We start from the raw sequence: 23,742 nt of genomic DNA on the forward strand, positions 1-23,742 counted from the left end.
AGCCATTACACTCCAATAAAGATGTTAAAAAAATACAGAAGAATAAATTATAAAATGCCCCAAAAATAATAATAATAATAATAATTTACTGGTCATTTCCATTTTTTCTTCTATGAATTGCCTATTTATATCTTTTGCCCCTTTTTTTCTGATGGGTTTATTTTTTATCAATTCATATACATTCTTCATATATTCTGAAAGTATTCTTTTTCCTATCACACATGTTAAAACTATTTTCACCTGGCTTGATGACAGCTATTTGACTTTGTAAGATCTTTAGCAATTGGAAGTTTTCCTTTCTCTTTCTTCTTTACGTATTCTTTATTTATATATATATATATATATATATATATATACACACACACACACATACATATGTGTATATATATATATATATATATATATATATATATATACACACACAGATGCATAGATACATTTGCATAGTTAGTAACCTATAGATGCTTTTTGTTAAATGCATCTTTGTCCTTCCTTTCCCTTGTCTCAGTCCCCTCTCTACTGATCTTAGCCCACATTAGTCTCCTGTCCTGCCCCCCTCCAATTCAACTATATGGATAGTAAAAAAGAAAAACATGGTAAGATTGAAAAAATAAAAATGGAACAAAATATAACAAGCAAATACTACCAAGTAAAAGAAAATTGTTGCAGATATGTTATTATCAGACAACATATACTGTAAACAAAAAGCATTATTAGGAATACAAAGGGTTACCACATAATGCTAACTGATTCAATTCACCAAGGAAGTATTCTAAACCCGTATGCACCCAATAACAGAGCATTATGATACCCACAGCAAAATTTTACTAGATTAAATTAAATAATTGCTTTCTCTTGAGTTTTCCTTTCCTTCATTTTCCTAGTAGCACAGAGTTGCTTGTTACAGAAGCAGAAACGTAGAATGAGGACAGGGTTTGAAATACATGGGAAGAAAAGCAAGTGACTAAAATATATTTTACTAATAGGATAAATGATATCCATGTTTCCTGAGAGACAATACCAATAAAAGGAATGAGAAGAGACTATTTTATTTATGGAAGAGTAAAGGAAATCAAGGTAGATGTAGAGGGAAGACACTTGAAGGAAGTGAAAAACCAAACTTTCAAGGAAAATTCCTGAAAAATAATTTTTCTATGGTTGCCAGTTTGTGTGTGTTTTGCATTTTAATTACAAAGTGCAGTGTTTCAACACTTGGTTAGGGAATCATTCATAATTCGGACTTTCCTGACCACAGTCAGCAAATCTTCCTTCACCTCCAGGATGTTTGGGAAATGAAAACAGAGCCTATCTGCCAGAGAGCTGTGGTCCTCATCAAATAAAGCCGCTCCGTGATTGGCACAGTGGCACACTTGTGCTTAAGGGATGGCCTCAGCTACCAGATGCTGACATTAAAATACCTCTCAGGGCTTGTTGGAAAGTGGGTAAATTCATAGTACAGAGACTAGCCTGTGTGAAGACCTTTCATTTGGAGCCAGTCTGCATGTGGCTTGTGGAAAGAAGAGAGGTTTAATTGCTGTTTCTTTCCGTCCCACATCATAAGCCCAAAAAGTGCTGTTGAACATTCAGCTAGTGGCTGCAGTACCTTTCTCATTCTGAAATGCATGGGGAGATATGTATACACTCCTAAAAATTACTCTGCACAAAGATTTCTCCAAGGGGAAAAAGAATACATACATTTGAAATAAAAAGAATCATGACTGAAAATTGGAGAAAGGAAAAAATAGTAAGTATACAAAAGCCACCAGACCAGAAATTAAAGACTTTCATCCTAAAGAATGCTTTGGTGACCTTAGAAAGCTTTAATCACACAAATTTTTAGACAAAGTCATACAGATTGTTATTGTCTCACCTTTCTAGAACATTATAGAATCTTTCCTATCTTCCTTAATGCTTTGAGTTCACTTGTTGAATATCACTGAGACATCTCAGGTCTTTGCCTGTGAGAATTCCAGCATATAATATCATGCAGAACCAAGAAATGGACTTTGAAAAGGAAAACTGATGCTCTGGAAAATCATTATTTGGTATAAAGAAGAATGTGCAGAAGTGAGGCCCAGGGCACTTGGCTGTTAACCCCAGCTCATCTCCAAACAGTGTCGGGACTTTTGATACTTCCCTGGGCCTCAGTGGACCTGTGCTACTCTAGCAGAATAATAAGTCCTTTGTAGCTTTCTAGATGATCTCCATGGACCCTTCCAAATACAAAACACTATGATTCTCATCAGGCCTCATCACTGCATCTTGCCTCTCTCTCTTCTCTTGATGGTTGAGGTCAATTGGTCCCAGAGAAGATTGGTCCCTGTCCCTAGGGACTCTGAGACACAGTCTTAGGTTACTCTGGCTACTGACCTAGTTCTGACCTTTGTACCCAGATCTGGAAATGACCTCTCTGTTTTTTTCCTAAGACTTAGCTCCTACTTTGACCTTTGATCTGGAAACTAAATCCTTGATTCCCCCTCAAGTGAATTGCATTTTTCTTCAACATGCCTCCACAGTATTCTGTGTTTCCTCCTATCAGAGAACTCTCAAATACACACACACACACACACACATACACAAATAAAATAAAAATTTCAATGATGTATAGCAAGTGACATATTAAACACTTGTGTAATAGATACTAGGAGCCCCCAAAAGACATTATGATGGTGTACTTTACAATATTTATTTCAAAATTAGCAATTCTTTACAAAATTGGTGTTAACTTTATTTTCTACCCTCCCTATTTTTCCTTTTATCTTTCCTTTCTCTCTCTTTTCTCTTTCAAAAAAGGACTCTAAGAATTTTCAGGGGCTTATCTCCCAATACTGTATCAAATAGGTTTTCTGGATTTTTTTTTCTTGATGTTTCCTTTGGCTGACTTGCTTCAGATTTTGTAACTTACTATTTTTATTTACTTCAGTAAGAACATATAGAGGGGAATCTGCAGGAAGCCATACCTACATCCTCTCATTTTATTCTGATTAGTTACTGTCCTTCAAGTGTGGACCACCTTGATACTTATGCCCTCCCATCTTTCAGCAGCTTATATGGCATTCCTATTTTCCTGCAATATAAAACATACATTCTCAAGAGGTCAATATCATTTCCAAGGGATCAAAAACTAGTTCCTCAGAGGGGTAAGAAAAATCTTACTCAAAATGTATATAAGATATACTATACATATAATATATAAACATGTATACGGTCTGTGGTATTATAATTTCACTGGGGGGGTGATTAGGGGGAAAATGTCTAAAAGGCTATTTAGGGGGCAATAGAGAAAAAAAGGTTTAGATACACTGCTCTAAAAGAAAAAATTATGGTTTGTCTCAATGAATGCTCTTGCTTGAAATAAATCAAGAGCATAAAGCAGAGGGGAAAATGGATATTTTTGTCCATATATTCACTTTTTTACTTCCCTTGATGTGCTTTACAGGACCTACTTTCTACCAGTCTTATCATCTTTTCCAGTAATATTTTTCCTAAAAGCTTGATTCCAGGATTTAGAAATGTGAGTGGCCCTAGTTTGTAATATCCTCTATCTTTTGTGAAATTACACTGTGGACATTTCTATTTAATTGCATGAGAATATGTTTGTGTATTTACCTTCTTCCAACAAGCCATTGTAATACCTGCTAATACAGAAATATATGAAGTGCTATAAAGAACAGGTAATAAACAATAAATATGTAATTCTCAGGAATTTGAGGAATGTCCTCTCTTGAAAGAGAAAAGAGGGAGAAAGGAAAGATAAAAGGAAAAATAGGGAGTGTAAAAAATAAAGTTAACACAGGATCTTCAGAAGTTTTATTTATATCAAGGTTTTCAGATTCCAGCTTTTATATATGGAAGTTATATATGCCTCCCAGAGAAAGAGCCCCAGTGGTGGAGTCCATAGCGAGAAAAGAGGACCCACATCTGGAGGAAGTGAGAGCAGAGAAGGGAATGGAGACTGCACATTCAACACAGAGCCTGGCATGATAACACTGCATTTTCACACTTAACACTGCATGTTTCAATGTTTGGGATATGTGAGAAAACAATGGCTCAAGGACAACTTAATTTTTTTTTTTGACAACTTAAATTTTATTTGTTCATATTCAAAAATAGCACAAAATTAAGGAACTGTCCAGGGATGTTCCATAATATATATAAACATGTTATAAAACAAAACTCATGAGCATTAATTAATAGAATAGATGAGAACATGATTTGAAGATCTAAAGTGCAAGAAAATCCAAGGTAGGATTGTGTACAATGGTTCTGGGCTTGGTCATTCTCTTCAGTTTCTCCTTGACTGTCACCTTTGCTGACTCAGCTCCATTCTTGTGCTCCCTAAATGAGGCAGGTGCCATGATCCATTTTTATCCTCCTTGTCTCTTTGCCCTATCCTTGGCAAGTCCCTGAATTCTCAGTTCTTTAGCTATCATCTCCAGGCAGACCTCTCCCTGAACCATCATTTTGGCCTTGTATGTCTCCTGATCACAAAATATAATTTCCAACTGCCTGTTAGATATTTTTATGTGGATTTCCTTTCAACACCTTAATATCAAGGTGAAGAAAACAAAGTTCATCATTATAAAACTTTCTGGCATTCTTATTTCTATTAAATAAACTTCACAGAAATGTATGACACGCAAGCTTCTCTGTCCTCACCCAGATGCCCAGTTGGTTACCAAGGCTGTACATCTACCTCCAGAAGTCACTCCAGCTGTTTTCTACACCCCAGTCAGACCCTGTATGTCTCAACCAGACTACTGCAATTGCATTAGCAATGGTGTTCTCCAATCCCTCTCCCTTGGATCCATTTTATGTACTCTTTTTGGAATAATTCTAAGACACACATCATATCTGACCATCCAATAAAATAACTTAAATAGCTCACAATTCCTAATCATTTTCAGTCAATATTGAAGCCCTCTCTACTTTTCTTCCGAACTGTTGTCCAGCTAAGTTCCCACTCTTCCTTATAAGCAGCTGATGGGCCCAACTAGTGGCTGTCCATTAACATTCCTTACATCTTCTTGCCGCAATGACTTGTTCAAATTATTCCCTCTGCTTAAAAAGTTCTTGTCTCTTCTCTCAATGTCACCCAACAAAGTCTGACCCTCTGTCAAAGCTAAAGTCAAATTCTACCTCCATCCATATTAATGCTTTTCCTGAATATCTGCTCTGAACTTCACACTACTCTGTGCCTCCCTCAGTGTGCTTTGTCACATTTTATCTTTATTGATAATACTAAACCATGGGTTGTGAATATGTTGATATATGCCATCATTCTTCCCTCCTGTGCCCAAAGCAGACATTATTAATCAATCATAAAACTCTTTCTCACTAATTCCAGACATGGTCTCAGAATCCATCTCAACACCATGCTTCAGGCAGCCACTGCCAATTAATTAAAGCTGATACATAAAAGCAAGACCTGAATCATAGTAAATACCCAATAAGTGTTAGCTATTATTATTATTCATTATTATATTATTATTTCCTAGCATGATACTCATCACATAAAATATTGTTGAAGATAAGACTCCTAGTTAAATAGAATGCTGCTAAAATGCTACTTGCCTACATTACTTCACTTTGTACTTAATGAAGAAGGCAGAAAACCTGTATTTCTTTCAAACCAGAGTTTTTCTGTTATGCTGACGAAAACTATGCTGTTTCCCAAAGTGAAATATCATAATTCCTCTCCCTTAATGCACATACTGATTCGTAACAAATGCTAATAATCCTCCAATTCAGAATGAGTTGCAATGTTATCAACCCCAGAGAAATTCAAGGAAATCATTTCATCACTGAATCTTCAGGATGGTTGATGTTTTAGCTAGCCATAACGGCTGCATTCCAGTAGAAAAGCAGGCCAGAAGTGCTGTGTGTGGAGAGTTTGTCTGTCTGGGGGTTTCACCAAGCAAATGGGTGAGGAATGTGCACGGGAGAGCACATGTGGAAACAGCTGTCCTTGGATGTCATCTGCTCACTCAGGATGCTCTCAAGTTTACTCTTCCAAAGCCTAAGTCCTTCTGCAGTGATTACTGTTTCTTGTCATCTCTAAGTAACAATGACCCTGATAATGATGATTGTGATGCTGCTAGTGATGGTTGATGAAGATGATGGTACATCACATCTGCATAATCCTCTAAGATATTCAAATGTGAGGCTTGGCTGGCAGAGGAAGGAGGGAAGTAAGGCAGGGACACTCTAAAACTAAAAATTAAACAACTTTTGATGGAAGGAAGATTCTAAGCCACATTGCAAGACCGGGGCCAGGAGCTATGCCCCACTCTTTTAGGGCCTCATTCCAAGTTGGGTGGTGAGTCTCAGAAGAAAATAAAGGCCCAAACCATGTGCAGACACTCCATTTGTATGGGAGAGTCCAGATTCAATGTTAGAAGTTCCAAAGTCTCAAATTTCTAGTCTCAATTTTAGACCTTTTAGAACATCATTTCTCCTTGCCTGTGATGTCTTTAGGGAATGGGATAGTTTGCCTACCCACAAGATCACTCATTCCCCTGAAGCAATTAATTACAGCTTCAGTCATATTTGTGTTATTTTGATGGACTGTTTCTTGGTGGAAGCGAGTCAGGATTTCATAGTGATGACAGAACAATCCAATGTGGTGTCTTGGACCTCTTAGGGCGCCAGTCACAGGCGTGGAGCAGAAGACCGCCACTGGTGCCAAGTCTGCTCCTCGGCCCCATCTGTGTGGATTTTATTACCTAGGGAGCCAATGAAGACGGTTATGTCCCAGTGGTTAGGCTTGAAGTTGGGCTGATCATAAATGTCTTTGTTATTCTCATTGACTTGCAACTTCAGATATTGATTTATTACATTTTCTGATCTTCAGCCCAGAATCTAACCTGTGAGAAGCTGACTAGCATGTGCCCACCCCTGAAATCGTACAATTCCTTGATCATTGAGGAAAATACTGTAGAAATGTTTAGAGTTTTTTCTGTTTTAAATTACGGTGTCCCAGGAAAACAAATTAATGAAAATTAGATTTGGTAAAACAGCTTTTATTCAGAAATCTAAAAACCTGTAGCTTTCAGGTGACAGAATTGTCTGTACAGGACACTTATTGTGAAATACCTCATTAAAAAAAAATCATACCAACCTGAATAATGACAGTATCAGAGGCCTGGCTGCAAACTGAACAGCGGGTGATGCTGTGACAGCCTAGGCAACTCAGTTAGAAAAAGAAACGCAGATGAAGCAAACAAAAAACAAAGCAAAACTCTATGAAGGAGCTGATATGAAAATCTCATAATTTTCATAGAAGATATGACATTTATTACTGAATCAGAGACGTTTGAAAAGGAAAGAGAATTCTGAAAAAGTAGGTTAAAGCAAGACCAAGAGATGACACTGCAGGGTCCCCTCAAGAGAACCGTGGCATCCACGTCACCTTCAGTTCCTCAGACGCTGTTGCAGCAAATGCTTGACAAGAAGACTGTTGTCCCACCATGGCCCACAGCTTAATGAGGATTTCCTGAAAAGTAAAAATTATATAAATAAAAACATGTAATTGAAAGATGTTTTCTTTTGTCATTTTTTAAAAATTTATTTATTATTTATTTATTATTTATGTTTTGCTGTGTTGGGTCTTCATTTCTGTGCGAGGGCTTTCTCTAGTTGCGGCAAGCAGGGGCCACTCTTCATCGCGATGCGTGGGCCTCTCACTATCGTGGCCTCTCTTGTTGGGAGCACAGGCTCCAGACGCGCAGGCTCAGTAGTTGTGGCTCACGGGCCTAGTTGCTCCGCGACATGTGGGATCTTCCCAGACCAGGGCTCAAACCCGTGTCCCCTGCATTGGCGGGCAGATTCTCAACCACTGTGTCACCAGGGAAGCCCTCTTTTGTCATTTTTAAGGAAAAGTGTTTGCAAATTGCAAATTCATTTTCAAACTGTTTAAACTGGTAAGAAAAAGTTACCCACTGGGCTTTTTAATCTAATGTGTTTTTTTCCATTTTCTGGTAACCCTGGATGCTTGAAATTACTATAAAATGATAACAAATGCTTAGTATATTTTTGCATCATACATTTATGATAAATACAATATTTCCTGAGACTAATATTCTCTTAAAACCAAATTGTGTCTTACTATTTCCTTATAGCTTACATTTGGTACTAGATGACATGATCACAAAACCTATGTCTTTTGGGGGTCACTGCTTTTCTTGGAATAGAAGTACTTGGTGGTCTTTAGATATGTGAGTCAGATCCCAGATGCTGCAGTATTTTCACCTTTATTTCATCATTCTACTGCTTGTGAGAAGAAAAACGTTAATGTATTTGTGCCCACAAATGCTCACATATGAAAGAGAGCATGTAATTCTTTTTAAGTCTAAGAAATATAACTTCTAGAAAACATGAGATGCCCTGTTGGTTTTGCATCTTTTGTGTAGTACCTGAGTTTCCGTCGTCGTATATCTTTCGGTCTCTGCTGTGTCACTCAGAAATTAGTCAATGGCAACCTCCTAGGTTCTAGTAGATACTGTAGACAGTTAACCAACTTTTTTTCCCCAGAACATACCTTCTGGACAAGAAAAACTTCTCAGGCTGAGTTCTTGTCGATGCAGATTCAGCTGTTGAGAGACCTGTTCGTATGTATTAGTGTCTTGCTTTCTTTACTCCTCAGAGTAAAAGTAAGGCATTTGCTTATTCTCTAAGTAACCTCTTATGCCAAGGAAAAATTCCCAGAAAAGAAACAGGGGTGATGGACCTCAAAAACATTCTGCTAAGTGAAAGAAGCCAGATGGGAAAGACCACATATTGTATGATCCCACTTATATAAAATGTCTAGAACGGGCAAATCTATAAAGACAGAGAGTGTTTTTACCTGTGTCTGGGGGTGGGACAGGGATTTACTATAAATTTACTATAAATGGGCCCAAGGGATCCCTTTGGGGTGATGGAAACATTTAAAAACTGGATAGTGGTGATGGTTGAACAACTCTATAAATTTAGTAAAGTAGTTGAATTATACACTTAAAACTGATGAGTTTCATGGTATGTAAAAAAGAGAATGGATAATTATCAACTTCTAATGTATGGAATATACTATGTTCAGAAAAAAGCAGAGTCACCCTGTAATTGCACACCTGCATACAAAGAAAATTCAAAATTCCTTAGTTTGGTTTATAAGTCAGTGAAAGCTATGAACTGACTACATAGTCATGCCATACTTCAAATGTACAATAACTTCTCTCTGAGCCTGAATAGTTTACTCTATTATATTTCAAATCTACGATTTTAAGCAAAGCCTACAATCTGTCGTTGGGATTCCTAGGGAAATTCCAAGCAAATTTATTGGAATTACCCATTTTAAACATTACCCAAGAATTATATGTCTTTAATCTTCTTATGCCATTATTGCAACTTCTTATTCTGATATAATTTCAAGCTTACAGAAAAGTTGCAAGAATAGTACAAAGATTTCCAAATGCCAGATTCACCAATGCTTACATTTTCCCCATTTTTGTCATTCTTTCTCTATATATGTTTCTTCAATCTTTCTCTTTTTTAAATACAAACATACTGTATGTGCACTAGAAAAATAAAATGATTTATATAAGTGCAATTATTTAAATAAGTGTAATTTCCCTGACTCCCTAGAGAAAATCAATGTTAACAATTTCTTGAATACTCTTCATCAAGTTTTTGAGAGAAGCAAAAGAAATAATCTATTTTAAAATGCTTTGCAAATTGTAAAATGAATATACAAATATGAGTTACATCAAAAACAAAACAAGACAAAAAACTAGCTAATTCTAGTATTCTCTTGCTGTTGAACTGGCAATGACCTTGTACTCTCTCTCCTTGTATGCAGAGCGACTTCTTTGGAAGACGGTGTAGAAGCTTGGGGTGTTTAACAGGTGAACTGACTGAGTACTGGACCCAATGAAATAGCTAAGTGGAAAGTCACAGCAAAACAGAAGCAATGACCACACTTCTATGATGTGTATCACAGGACATCCAGAGAAAAGCAGAGACATCTGTGCACTCACAGAGCCACACAAAGGAAATTAACCTACATTGCTAAGTCTGTTTTATAATTGTTTTTCCTGGCCCTCCACTTCTAAGCCATTGGCCTCCCATCAGTGATCACATTTACTTGGAATCACAACAGAGACAGCATGGCTGAGCCAATTCTAATCAGAGGCAGTTCATAGACAGGACCCCTCGCTGCGACCCTGCTGACAATGGACAGAGAGAAGTAAAAAATAACAGTGAATGAAAAGGAGCTATGCTAACAAAGAACATGTTAAAACAACAACCACCACAAAAAGTGCCCCACTTCCATGTTTACAATGTGCTTTTCTTCCTGCAGCCACCTTAGCCTGAAGTTTCTCACAATGAACCCTCCTAGCCTCATGGAACCTCAAAGATGCCCAGCGGGTTTGTAGACTGCAGCCATGGCTGTAAACACAAACAGACCCTTAACTCTTCCTGGGAAGTGGCTTGAGACTGCTCGTCTGGAAAGGCAAGGTCTTCCAAAGCTGCAGGGAAGCCTTGCTCACAGAAGTAGTGTGAGAATTTATGAGTAAATATATGTACACCTGTGTGCTAGGACATTAGCAGGTATGGAACTTGGTTTTTGTCTAAACCATGACTGTTACAGAAATTATCCACACAACCTCAATATTGGCCTCAGTGGCTAAAGGAAATGGGTGGGCAACATTCTAAGCCAGATCAACATTTGGTACAGACAAGCAAAGATTTTTCTGGATGCATGTTCACCTCGATCCTTAGTTGAGTATATTAAAGAGACTGTTGATTTTGGCAGCATCTCAGTGCTGAGTCAGACATGTCTGCTGGGTAAGTATGGGGCCTGCGTCATGCCTATAACTCATCTCTGTAGCTATACCCAAAGCAGCATTTTATGTCCATTGGGTCTTAGCTGGGTTTGAAAATAGCTTCCAGTAGAGTGCATTGCTTTATCATTTCTCCTACTTTGTTGTTGTGACCTTGTCCCAGTGAGATATCTGGATTGGTTTATAGCCACAACACAACCTGGCCCACTGACTAAGTCACATTCTTAATCTTACTTTGCATTTTTTATTTGTGCTTTTTATAAAAGTTATTTTATGATTGTTGTTGTTTTGTTATCTATTATTTTCATTACCTGTCTCACCTTCCTTAAGATTCTTCTTGAGATTGTTTTTCTCCTTACGTCCTTTCTCCTTATGTCTCCTGCTCTCCTGTTGCTATTCTTTCAATGACTACTCCATAAATGTTAGCATGCATAATTTAACCTTAAAAAAATCTATATTTGCCAACATCTGAATAATACAAAAAACTTGATATGTTTTCATTACAATATCACCTCTCCTCTGATTTACATAGAACTGTTGTTATACATTTATTGTCATCTTGATTTATTATTTCCACAAATTAGACACTGTTTTAACCAATGATTATTCTAATTTATCCATATGTTTAACATTTTTCTTTCTTTCTTTATAGCATTCCTTCTTGCATCTCCTACCTGTTTTCTGTTCTTAGTATACTGAGAGTTTTTAATAATAAATAGATGTTGAAATTTGTTAAATGGTTTTTCTGCATTAATTTATATGACTATATGGTTTTTCTCCTTTAGATTGTTAACATGGTGAATTACATTGATATTTAAGTATTGAACCAGCCTTGCATTCCTGGAATAAGCCTCACTTGGGTGTGGTGTTTTATTCTTTCCACCTATTGCTAGATTCAATTTTCTAATATTGTGTTCCTGAAGGATATTAGTCCATGGTTTTCTTCCTCTGTACTATCTTTGTCTACTTTTGGTATTAAGGTAAAGCTGGTAGCATAAAAAGGGCTGGAATATATTCCTTTTTCTTTATTTTATGGAAGAAATTGTAAATTTGGCATTACTTCTTTTTTAATGTTTGGAAGAAACCACCAGTGAAACCATCTGGTTTTGAAGATTTCTCTTTTTTGGAAGGTTTTTAACTATGAATTCAATTATCTATTTTATCTTGAGCAAGTTATGGCAGTTGGTGATTTTTGAAGAATTGGCCCATTTCATCTAAATTATCTAGGAATCTAGTGTTGTTTGTTGTGTTCTTTTATTATTCTTTTAACATCTGTGGAATCTTAGTAATTTTTAAAAGTGAGCATCTTTTCTTACCTGCTCCACCCAGAGTCAAGGCCAAAACTGGAAGTTAGCTTATCATAGCGCTCTGCCAGGCCAGACTTTTTTTCTAGTTATCACAAAAGGAGGTAGTCCTTTAGTGGTTTCTGACTGATGGAGGGTCTCACTCTCTCTCTCTCTCTTTTTTTTTTTCTTTTGCCTTTTCCCTGAACATGTGACCCATTAAAACCCTAGCAAGAGACCACCTACAACTGATAAAAGAAACCAAGAAGACCCACCTCACTTATTCTGTGGGGTCACATTTTCTTTTTTTCTGGTCTCTGTAGAATTCTCTGATTTGCTTTCCAATTCAGCCATGCATTAAGAGAGGTTTTTGGTTTTATTTGTTTACAATATTTTATCCAACATTTAAAGTATACTACTTTAAGAGGGATTTCTCCAAAATTCTAAGTCACCATATTTCTAGGAAAAATGATGAGGTGGCAACTTATGCATAGGTTTGGACCAAAAAAAATTGTGTGAAAATATTAAACATAACTGAGGAAAACCGAGACAGTGATGTGGTAAAGAATGTGATTTTCCATGTGTATAGAAGTGTTTAAAACTATACGTCCTATGATGCAGCAACTCCCTTTATCAATATCTATTCCCGAATAACTCCTGCAGAACTGAACAAGGATATTTATAACAATCTAGATTGTAAAAATGAAATCTGGAAAATACTTAAATGTTTATAAGTAGCGGAAAAGATTAAGTAAATTAAAGCACATATTTATTGTGGAATATTCCAAATACACTGACATGGATGGCCTTTAAGAGTTCTTGTGAGTATTAACCATGCAAGTCAGTGCTTAGCACAGACTATGTGTTCATTAAATGTTAGCAACTGTTATTTTTTTAGACGTTCCCTGTCTTCATAATCATTTTGATTGACAGAATGGGATTGAGTTTATGTCAAATGGCACTCACTGAATCAGTTAATCAATGAATCAATCTCTCTCCCTGTCTCAAAAAAAAAAAAAAAAAAAACCTGTCAGAGAAGTATGGAACACAAAATGTAAAAAAAAGACATTTTTATGGTCTATATTATTTGTTCTCTTCATTCACTAATCAGCAGCAAAACCCTTTGACTTTGGGAGAAAACTGAATATATAATAATATGTTTACAAAAAAAGAAAAAAAGAATACCAACTGAGAGGGCAGACAGAAGAAGCAAGAAGAACTACAATTCTGCAGCCTGTGGAAGAAAAACCACATTCACAGAAAGAGAGACAAAATGAAAAGGCAGAGGACTTTGTACCAGATGAAGGATCAAGATAAAACCCCAGAAAAACAACTAAATGAAGTGGAGATAGGCAAACTTCCAGAAAAAGAATTCAGAATAATGATAGTGAAGATGATACAGGACCTTGGAAAAAGAATGGGGGCAAAGGTCAAGAAGATGCAAGTAATGTTTAACAAAGATCTAGAAGAATTAAAGAACAAACAGAGATGAGCAATACAATAACTGAAATGAAAAATACACTAGAAGGAATCAGTAGCAGAATAACTGAGGCAGAACAACAGATAAGTGACCTGGAAGACAGAATGGTGGAATTCACTGTCGTGGAACAGAATAAAGAAAAAAGAATGAAAAGAAATGAACACAGCCTAAGAGACCTCTGGGAAAACACTAAATACAACAACATTCACATTATAGGGGTCCCAGAAGGAGAAGAGAGAGGGAAAGAACCTGACAAAACACTTGAAGAGATTATAGTCAATAACTTCCCTAACATGGGAAAGGAAATAGCCCCCCAAGTCCAGGAAGCACAGAGAGTCCCAGGCAGGATAAACCCAAGGAAAAACATGCCGAGACACATAGTAATCGAATTGACAAAAATTAAAGACAAAGAAAAATTATGGAAAGCAACAAGGAAAAAATGACAAATAACATACAAGGGAACTCCCATATGGTTAACAGCTAATTTCTCAGCAGAAACTCTACAAGCCAGAAAGGAGTGGCATGATATATTTAAAGTGATGAAAGGGAAGACCCTACAACCAAGATTACTCTACCCGGCAAGGATCTCATTCAGATTCAATGGAGAAATCAAAAGCTTTACAGACAAGCAAAAGCTAAGAGAATTCAGCACCACCAAACCAGCTCTACAACAAATGCTAAAGGAACTTCTCTAAGTGGGAAACACAAGAGAAGAAAAGGACCTACAAAAACAAACCCAAAACAATTAAGAAAATGGTCATAGGAACATACATATCGATAATTACCTTAAATGTGAATAGATTAAATGCCCCAACCAAAAGACACAGACTCACTGAATGGATACAAAAACAAGACGCATCTATACGCTGTCTATAAGAGACCCACTTCAGACCTAGGGACACATACAGCCTGAAAGTGAGGGGTGGAAAAAGATATTCTATGCAAATGGAAATCAAAAGAAAGCTGGAGTAACAATACTCATATCACATAAAATAGACTTTAAAATAAAGAATGTTACAAGAGACAAGGAAGAACACTACATAATGATCAAGGGATCAACCCAAGAAGAAGATATAGCAATTGAAAATATTTGTGCACCCAACAAAGGAGCACCTCAATACATAAGGCAACTGCTAACAGCTATAAAAGAGGAAATCAACAGTAACACAATAATAGTGGGGCACTTTTTAATACCTCACTTACACCAATGGACAGATCATCCAAAATGAAAATAAATAAGGAAACAGAAGCTTTAAATGACACAGTAGACCAGATAGATTTAATTGATATTTATAGGACATTCCATCCAAAAACAGCAGATTACACTTTCTTCTCAAGTGCGCACGGAACATTCTCCAGGATAGATCACATCTTGGGTCACAAATCAAGCCTCAGTAAATTTAAGAAAATTGAAATCATATCAAGCATCTTTTCTGACCACAACGCTATGAGATTAGAAATGAATTACAAGGAAAAAACCCTAAAAAACACAAACACATGGAGGCTAAACAATACATTACTAAATAACCAAGAGATCACTGAAGAAATCAAAGAGGAAATCAAAAAATACCTAGAGGCAAATGACAATGAAAACGCGACGATCCAAAACCTATGGGATGCACCAAAAGCAGTTCTAAGAGGGAAGTTTATTGCAATACAAGCCTACCTCAAGAAACAAGAAAAATCTCAAATAAACAATCTAACCTTACACCTAAAGGCTCTAGAGAAAGAAGAACAAACAAAACCCAAAGTTAGTACAAGGAAAAAAAATCATAAAAATCAGAGCAGAAATAAATGAAATATAAACAAAAAAAAAAAACAGTAGCAAAGATCAGTAAAACTAAAAGGTGGTTCTTTGAGAAGATAAACAACATTGGTAAACCATTAGCCAGACTCATCAAGAAAAAGAGGGAGAGGACTCATATCAATAAAATTAGAAATGAAAAAGGAGAAGTAACAACAGACACAGCAGAAATATAGAGCATCCTAAGAGACTACTACAAGCAACTCTATGCCAATAAAATGGGCAACCTGGAAGAAATGGACAAATTCTTAGAAAGGTATAACCTTCCAAGACTGAACCAGCAAGAAGTAGAAAATATGAACAGACCAGCCACAAGTAAAGAAATTGAAACTGTGTTTAAAAATCTTCCAACAGACAAAAGTTCAGGATCAGACGGCTTCACAGGTGAATTCTATCAAACATTTAGAGCAGAGTTAACATCCATCCTTCTCATACTCTTCCAAAAAATTTGCAGAGGAAGGAACACACCCAAACTCATTCTATGAGACCACCATCACCCTGATACCAAAACCAAAAATACTACAAAAAAAGAAAATTACAGATCAATATCACTGATGAATATAGATGCAAAAATCCTCAACAAAATACTAGCAAACAGAATCTGACAACACATTAAAGAATCATACACCATTATCAAGTGGGATTTATCCCAGGGATGCAAGGATTCTTCAATATACTCAAATCAATCAATATGATACACCATATTAACAGACTGAAGAATAAAAACCATATGATCATCTCAATAGATGCAGAAAAAGCTTTTGACAAAATTCAACACCGATTTATGATAAAAACTCTCCAGAAGTGGGCATAGAGGGAACCTACCTCAACATAATAAATGTCATATGTGACAAACCCACAGCCAACATTGTTCTCAATGGTGAAAAACTGAAAGCATTTCCTCTAAGATCAGGAACAAGATCAGGAACAAGACCAGGATGTTCACTCTTGCCACTCTTATTCAACATAGTTTTGGAAGTCCTAGCCACTGCAATCAAAGAAAAAGAAATAAAAGGAATACCAATTGGAAAACAAGGGGTGAATATTGGACCTTAGTTCATACATGATTGCAAAAATAAGATCTCCCAATTATAACTCTTCAGGGGTAAACAATTAATTCCCAGAATACCAAGTTTCCTTGCTCAGTTAGAACTTAGAATTCCAACTGAAGTAGATGACTCAGTGACATATCAATAACATCCCTGCCCATCCATTCTAACTCAACTTGGGTGGCTAAAGAATCCAAAATGCATCTTAGTAGAAATTTTTCCTGATAGTTCCAGTATAAGTCTTACTTTAAGTAGAGTGTTCGTGATGAGCTTTCAGGTCCCACTAAACACTATGGCACAGATCTACTATTCCATAGAAAATAGAAATTCAATATATTCATGGTTCCTAAAATTCCTTAATTGGCAGTATCCATAATTGTGCATCCCGAAAAAAGACCACATTGTTCTTTATCCATTATCCCTGTCAAATGGATTAGATGGAATACTCTTCTAGAACAAGAGGAGAGGTAGCTATTGTAGCAAGCAAAAAAAAAAAACAATGGTGGGAAGAGAGGAGACTTTATGTTGCTAAACCTCAGTGATGTCCATCTCATAGTGAGCTACCTGAAGGAGCTAAGATTTCCATGGTCTTCCTCAGTCCTCGAATAGAGCATTTCAAATATGTCAAGTTTCTGACATTCTGCCAGTTTCAAAAGACAATTCACCAGAATGAATCAGCCCGTCAAGAAAACCTGGACTAGCTCTGTGGAGGTACAGGGAAGTATTTGGTATGATTTCTGTCATCACATAATCTTAAAGGGCTAGGACCAAAACACGTTCAAATGGCATGACAGATAATAAACAGCACGAATCCAGAGAAGGAGAAGTGGTGCTAGCTGAAATCATATGACAAGATTTTACTGAGAAAGTAGATCATAAGCCAAGTCTTAAAGAATGGGAAAAAAAGGACATAGATACATGGTGTGGAGAAGAAGGAACATGCCTGATAGGGAAACGTTGGTGACATTTTAAATGGTTTCCTTTTCTCCAGCCTTGCCTCCTGGTTGTCACACTGGTTGTAGCAGACACTGGGAGTGACCCCCCAACACCCATTTTTTCCATCTCCTATTGAGAGAATTTATCCCAGCTCAAGGATAGTAGCACTGACTGAAACCCAATTCTAGAAAATAAAATATCAAAAGATTCTCCTTATTCTTAAAAGAAAATCAAGAAGCCAAGATTTCTCTCTTATTGGACAGAATAAGTATGTAGCATGTTAAGAAAACTGGAGGAAACCAGCCTTAGAATGACACTGAAACTGTGAATGATGGATGGAACCTGGGTCCCTGACAACATGGCTGAGCCACCCAATCAAACAATTCTGAACCCCACATACCTCTGGACTTCTGGTTATCTGAGCTATCCTGCTCTCTTCTATTTCATTCCATTTATACCATTCTATTCTACTCTTTTGTCTCTCTTTTTAAATCTAGTCAAAACCTAATTGACTTCATAATCCACAAATGGGTCAGGACCTGCTGTTTGAAAAACTCTGGACTACAGCTTTCATATATCCAAAAACATAAAAGAGTAAATATACAATTGGAAATAGTTATGTACTTCATTGTGTGAAATATTATAAAATAGTGTATTAAGCCGTCTATATATTAAAAATTTGAAGGGACATTTCTTTCCTACATTTCCAAGTACAAACTGATGCTCTGAGAAGTTGTGTGCTGCAGACCCTGTGAACTTTCACTCCCTGGAACTCTGCTTCCCAGACCTCTCTTTCCCAGAAAGAGAGGCCAGGACTCTTCCTCTGTAGGAAGCACAGGACAGTAGAACAAAGTCCAAGCTCCTTCACTGACTTGACTCAGCCTTCAGGACCAAGCGCTTCTTCATGGTGTTCTGGGGACACTGGAAAACGAGAGAGTAGAATCCAGACTTAAAGTTGTAGAGAAGAAAAAGCTGCTGAAAGTTATATGCATGGAAGTTACATGTTGAAATCAGTACGTGGGTAAAAAATTCATTGGAGTTAGACCATGAAATCAGGCTTTTGATAAATTTAGTTTATCAGAGAAAGAATAGTCGATGATTTGAGAAGACAAAACTAAGGGAAGAGGGAACAATTTTTTTAAAAAAATAAAGCATCTAGATGGTTACAATAGTGATCCAGGATTGAGAGGTAAGGACCTGGGCAGAGGAAACACCACAGAGGAGACTGTCACCTGGCATTCTGGGGCACCAGTTCATTAAAGTGATTGATTAAACTAAAATAATAGGCAGGGCCATCTTGGGATGTTCCTCTAGTAGATGGGGAAGGCCTTCAAAGCCAAGTCAAATTAAGAATGAGAGAAAGATCTCAGTACATTCAACCTGAAGAAGAAAAATTCTAATGGGAAGAAAAAATGTCTTCAACTTTTAGATGGCTGTTAGAGCTGGATCCAATTAGCAGATATTAATTACAGACAGATTATTATTCAATATTAGGAAGCCATTCTTAATTATTTTAGTTATTTTATTATCAAATGGGTGACTACTGGAGGAACAGAGTCCTCTGTCATGGAAGGTGTCCAACATTGACACTTACCTGGATTTACATCACAAGAAAATGTTGAGTTAAAGTCCAATGACAAGCAACCAGAGAACAGGCACTCCATCTGTATCCCACATCTTAGCACAGGCCCCACTATGTGGCTAGTATTCAAACACCACTGGTTAAATGCAGTATGCCCAAGCGTCTTTTCCAACTGATTACTGATTCTACAAAGTCTTGGGAGGGACAGGAATGTGGGAATGCAAAGATACCCTGGGGGAAAAAGCACATGCTTTTAGACAATACATAATTGATACAGTTCTTTAGAAAATCCCTTCAAATATTTCAAGACCACACTTCCATTGAGTACATACAGTGGCCAGTTCACAGCCCCTGACTTAGGGTATTACCAGCTGCTATAACAAAGAAGCACTAACATTTCAATGACTTGATGCAACAAAAGTTTATTTTTGCAGACATAGAGGGCCATGCAGGTGATCCTGGTGAATAAGCAATTCTCCTCTACATGGGGATTCAGAAAAACAAGCTTCTTCCATCTTACAGTTCTGCCTTCCTTTAAGGCCTTAGAGTCATTTGCACGGGAAAGGGCTTGAAGGGGCAGGAATGCAAAGATTTTATGAGTCAGGCTTAGACATGGCACATATGTGTTCTTTTCCCATTACATGGAGAGCTTTCATTCACACCTAACTGCAAGGGATGCTGGGAGCTATAGTGTAGCTGGTATAAAGGTGAACAGAAAACAGTGTTGGTGGACAGCTAGTAGTCTCCTCTGCTATAACCATGCGCACACACAGATCACACACAAGCCCTCCAAGAGCTCCATCTGTGATAGCAACCATTTCAAAGGTTAAATTTTTAAAAATCCATGCCCAAATCAATTAGCTAATGATATGCTGATAAACTTTGTAGTGATTCCACTACAATATTGAGAAAACTGCCAAAGACACATTGCAGGAGTTTATTTTCCAAGCAAGGTTGCTCATGACTGTGTCAGCTGGCATTCCAAAGCCAATGAATATACCTAATAGTGTTTTCAATTCTTCCTTTGATCATTGAAAGGGATGGTATCTCAACTAGCACCCGAGATGATACATTCTAGTTTTTCAACTTCTCTCATTGTTTAAAAGGTTCTTTAATACCTAGCCAATGGTTCCCTCTTCTTGGCATCAAGCCATAACATTTTGCTCATGTCTGTCAGTGGGCCCAGGCTGCCATGCCAATGAAAAGAATAGCAAGATCAAACATGAGAAAGAATTAATACCTTTGCATACCTGTCTCCTGCATTTTCTGGTGCAGAGTGATGGACACAGTCTTGCTCTGTGACATCTGAGCTACATCCAAGAGAACAGTATCTTCAGCATTCTTGGAAAGTCAGCTGAGCCACCTACCTCTCACCTAACACCCCATCAACTCAGGCCTGATAAAGCATTATTTTCTCTACACTAATGATCAATTACTCTTTTATTACTAATTTATCAACCACCTCTCTTTTATTAAGATGACTTTATGTCTTTGCTCTTTGTTTTGAAGTCTCTCTTCCATTTGATCTTCCAGGTGAGTACTTTTTGTTCTTAACAACTATGCCCTTCTTTCATGGAGCTACTGAATTTTTAAACAAAAAACTTAGTTTTCTCATTCCAAAATGTCTGGTTTTGTATTATTTTTACTGTCCAGGTGTGATTGATTTGTCTCCTTCAATAGCTGCCTATTCTCAGAGTTCAGCTCTCTCCCCCACTGTCTGGGGTTTCCTGCAGATTTTCTTCGCCTGCTCCTATTTCTCTTCATCCATGGGGCTCAAGTCAGATTAATGGGAAAACTTGAGCAGTCATGACATGACCTCATGGGGGTGCAGATTACTGCAGGTAAAGTGGCCAGCTTGTATGAGGCACCAGAAGAAAGCCTCTATTCCTGCAGGGATGCTCAAGCAGAGAGATCTGCCTTCACCCAGCCTCATGGGAAGACAGGAAGTAGCACACCAGACATCTCCTCCCACAGTCCCAGAACTCGGAAGCCCAGAGGTGCTCTTAGGATTGCATGTGAGGGAGGCACAACACACACTCTGGGGCCACAAATCATTGGGGGCCATGGAGTTCTACCACCCTCCCTCAGACATCCAAGCTTGTACCCAGACTGCAAAGTTCTGCACCTGCTTGGCTTCCTCTGGCCCTTGGCAGAGCCTGAGGGTCACAGCATTCTCATCCTGCTCACTTGCAAGCCTGGCAGCCGTGCACCCAGGACAGCTGGTAGGTGACCCCAAGGAGGTGGACAAGGAGGGCATCAGAAGTGCTCACTCACTACCAACTTCCAAGACTCTGCTCCATTAGACACAATGTTAAGAATCTTAAAATTCTTTCTGATAAGATATCATTGTTCTCTTATCTCCTTTAAGAGTGGCATTTGGCTGCTATTCAAATCTTTTAGCCAGGACTCTTGAGAACCACAAGATAATTTTTCAAGATTGAAGAATGAAGGACAAAAGACCTTTTCTTCTGACAGCTTGATTTTGTTTCAGGAATCTACAGGGCTCTCAGCTAGTCACTGGTGTTTCTGCAGCTCCACATCTCTGTCTCATGGAGCTGGTTTGAGAACATTAATTGCTTGGCCAGGGCCAGTTGAGGGAAAATAGTTACAAGAAAGCCAACCATCACTGTGCATAGGAATCCCATAGGGATCAATAATAATGACACTCTCACACTCTTGTGCATTACTATATGACAGACCTTCTTCGAAGGAAGTATTTTCTGCAAGGAATGCCATCAGATCATCACAACAATCCCCAATCCACCTTGCTGATGCAATAGCAAGGTTAAGAAATAGTTCTAAGAAAGACAGTGTGAAATTCTCAATGTTCTAAGATCAGTAGTAGGAGTGAATGCAAGCCCTTCACCCTTGCTCTTCATTTTTGTTGCCAAGTATCTTCACTCAAAATCATCGACAATCTATTCTTATTGCCATTTCTTAAAATGAAATATTAATTTCAAAAAAGGACATGATCTCATAACTTTAAAAGTGAATAAACACAACCTTTATGAAAATCTCACCAAAATGTGAATATTCTACCACCAACTGACATCATATCACAGAGAAGCTTTGTTTTTGGAAATCAATTGTTGAGGGGCATGGGCTGCCAGAGGTGTTTCCCTCTGGAAAAGGAGAAGAGTCAGAAGTAGGTTCAAAGCTAGAGCCCAGCCCACGTGGCATGCTCACGTCCCTTCCGGTTTCAAAGGGATTCCACCTATCAGGTGCCATCTACCTCCTTCAAGTCTGAACAAGATAACGATCGAAGCAGCTACAGGCTGTAATAGTGACAAATGATCCCAGGGAAGAGTAAACCACAAAAACCCTGATCACTCAGCTTGTCAGTAGAGAGTTCTGTGCTTAACTTCTACAGCCAGGCTGCTGACTCTGACTTCTAGTTCCACATTTTACTAACTTAATAATCTGGAGCAATTTACCTAATACCTCCAAGTCTCAGTTTGCTCAGCAAAATGGGAATAGTAACAGCTCAAAGAGTCATGAAGGATTAAACAAGATAATACTGTACATGTAAATACTTAGGTTAAGTGAAGCTCGTTAAAGGCCAGATCTTATTACTAGTAAGCAATCACTATGTTCCAGGCATGTGCTAAGTGCTGAGAATAAATAAGATGTACCACAGGTGGCCACATCAATCCCACCATCCCTCATGCTCTTCTGCAGCAAGGCTTTGCCATTCCTGCCATCAAAGGGTGGAGTCTAATACCCCTCGCCTTGAATCTGGGCATCCCTGAAGTTTGCTTTAGCCAATGTGTGATTTTTGCTGTGTGATTTTTGCCCTCTTGGAAGCCAGCTGTCATGTGACAAGGCTCTAGCCAGACCACTGAATGATGACAGACAGCTGGACAGAGAGAAACCACAGGGAAGAGAACAAGATGTCCAAGTTAACAGCCAAGGCCAAGGCCCCAGATGGGGTCAGGGGCGGGGGACATGGGGGATCCTCCAGCTCCAGCTGAGCCACCACCCTCACCCAAATTCCTGACCCCAGAATCGTGACAAGTTGGTTGCCATTTTAAGCCATTAAATTCTGGAGTGGTTTGTGATGCAGCAATAGAGAACTGAAACATAAGACCCAACCCAACCCATAGTGGAAGGTAGCAGAGACCCAGAAACTACTCCCAGGTCATGTGGAAAATGCTGTGATAGAGGTGCTAGGTCTATGCAACCTACTATGGGCACACAGCCAGGCCATGGTTCATCCAGCCAGAGCCAGAGATGAAAAAGAGAAGTCTTGGGAGGTGGGAGGGAACCGTAAAGCTGCCTGAGTAGGCACAGCCATGGGGAAAATTAAAAGACATTCCTTTTCTCCAAGAAGGGTATTTCACCTCCCAGGCAGGAGGAGGTGGCAGGTCTAGACATCTCAGAGGGAATGCATGTTCCTATGCTGTCTTAGTCACATAATTGGGCTTTTCTAATGAAAGGAACAGATATAAGTTTCACTTATTTAAGTCAGGGATAGTTTCCCATTGTCTTCTCTTGCGTGTGTACTTTGTGCCTTCCCAATAAAAGATTATAAGTTCCTTGAGAGCAGGCGTTCTCTTTACTTTCTTACTTTCTACCTCCAGGGCCCACTCTGCTAACCGCACATGCTAGCACGCTGCTTTGCTTTGGTAAAAGCTCAGTTAATACAGAGTGATTGGTGGATTCATGGATTCTCATCCTTGGAAGGAAACTTCCTCTAATTTAAACTCCCTCCCAAACTCTGTCAAAGCGAGCCAGCTTCAGACATGGCCACTGCTGATTTGTCAGTGGATAAATGCTATATATCTCCTG

This window comes from Balaenoptera physalus (genome assembly GCF_965194825.1).
Source record: "Balaenoptera physalus genome assembly, chromosome: 7".
Classification (NCBI taxonomy): Eukaryota; Metazoa; Chordata; class Mammalia; order Artiodactyla; family Balaenopteridae; genus Balaenoptera; species Balaenoptera physalus.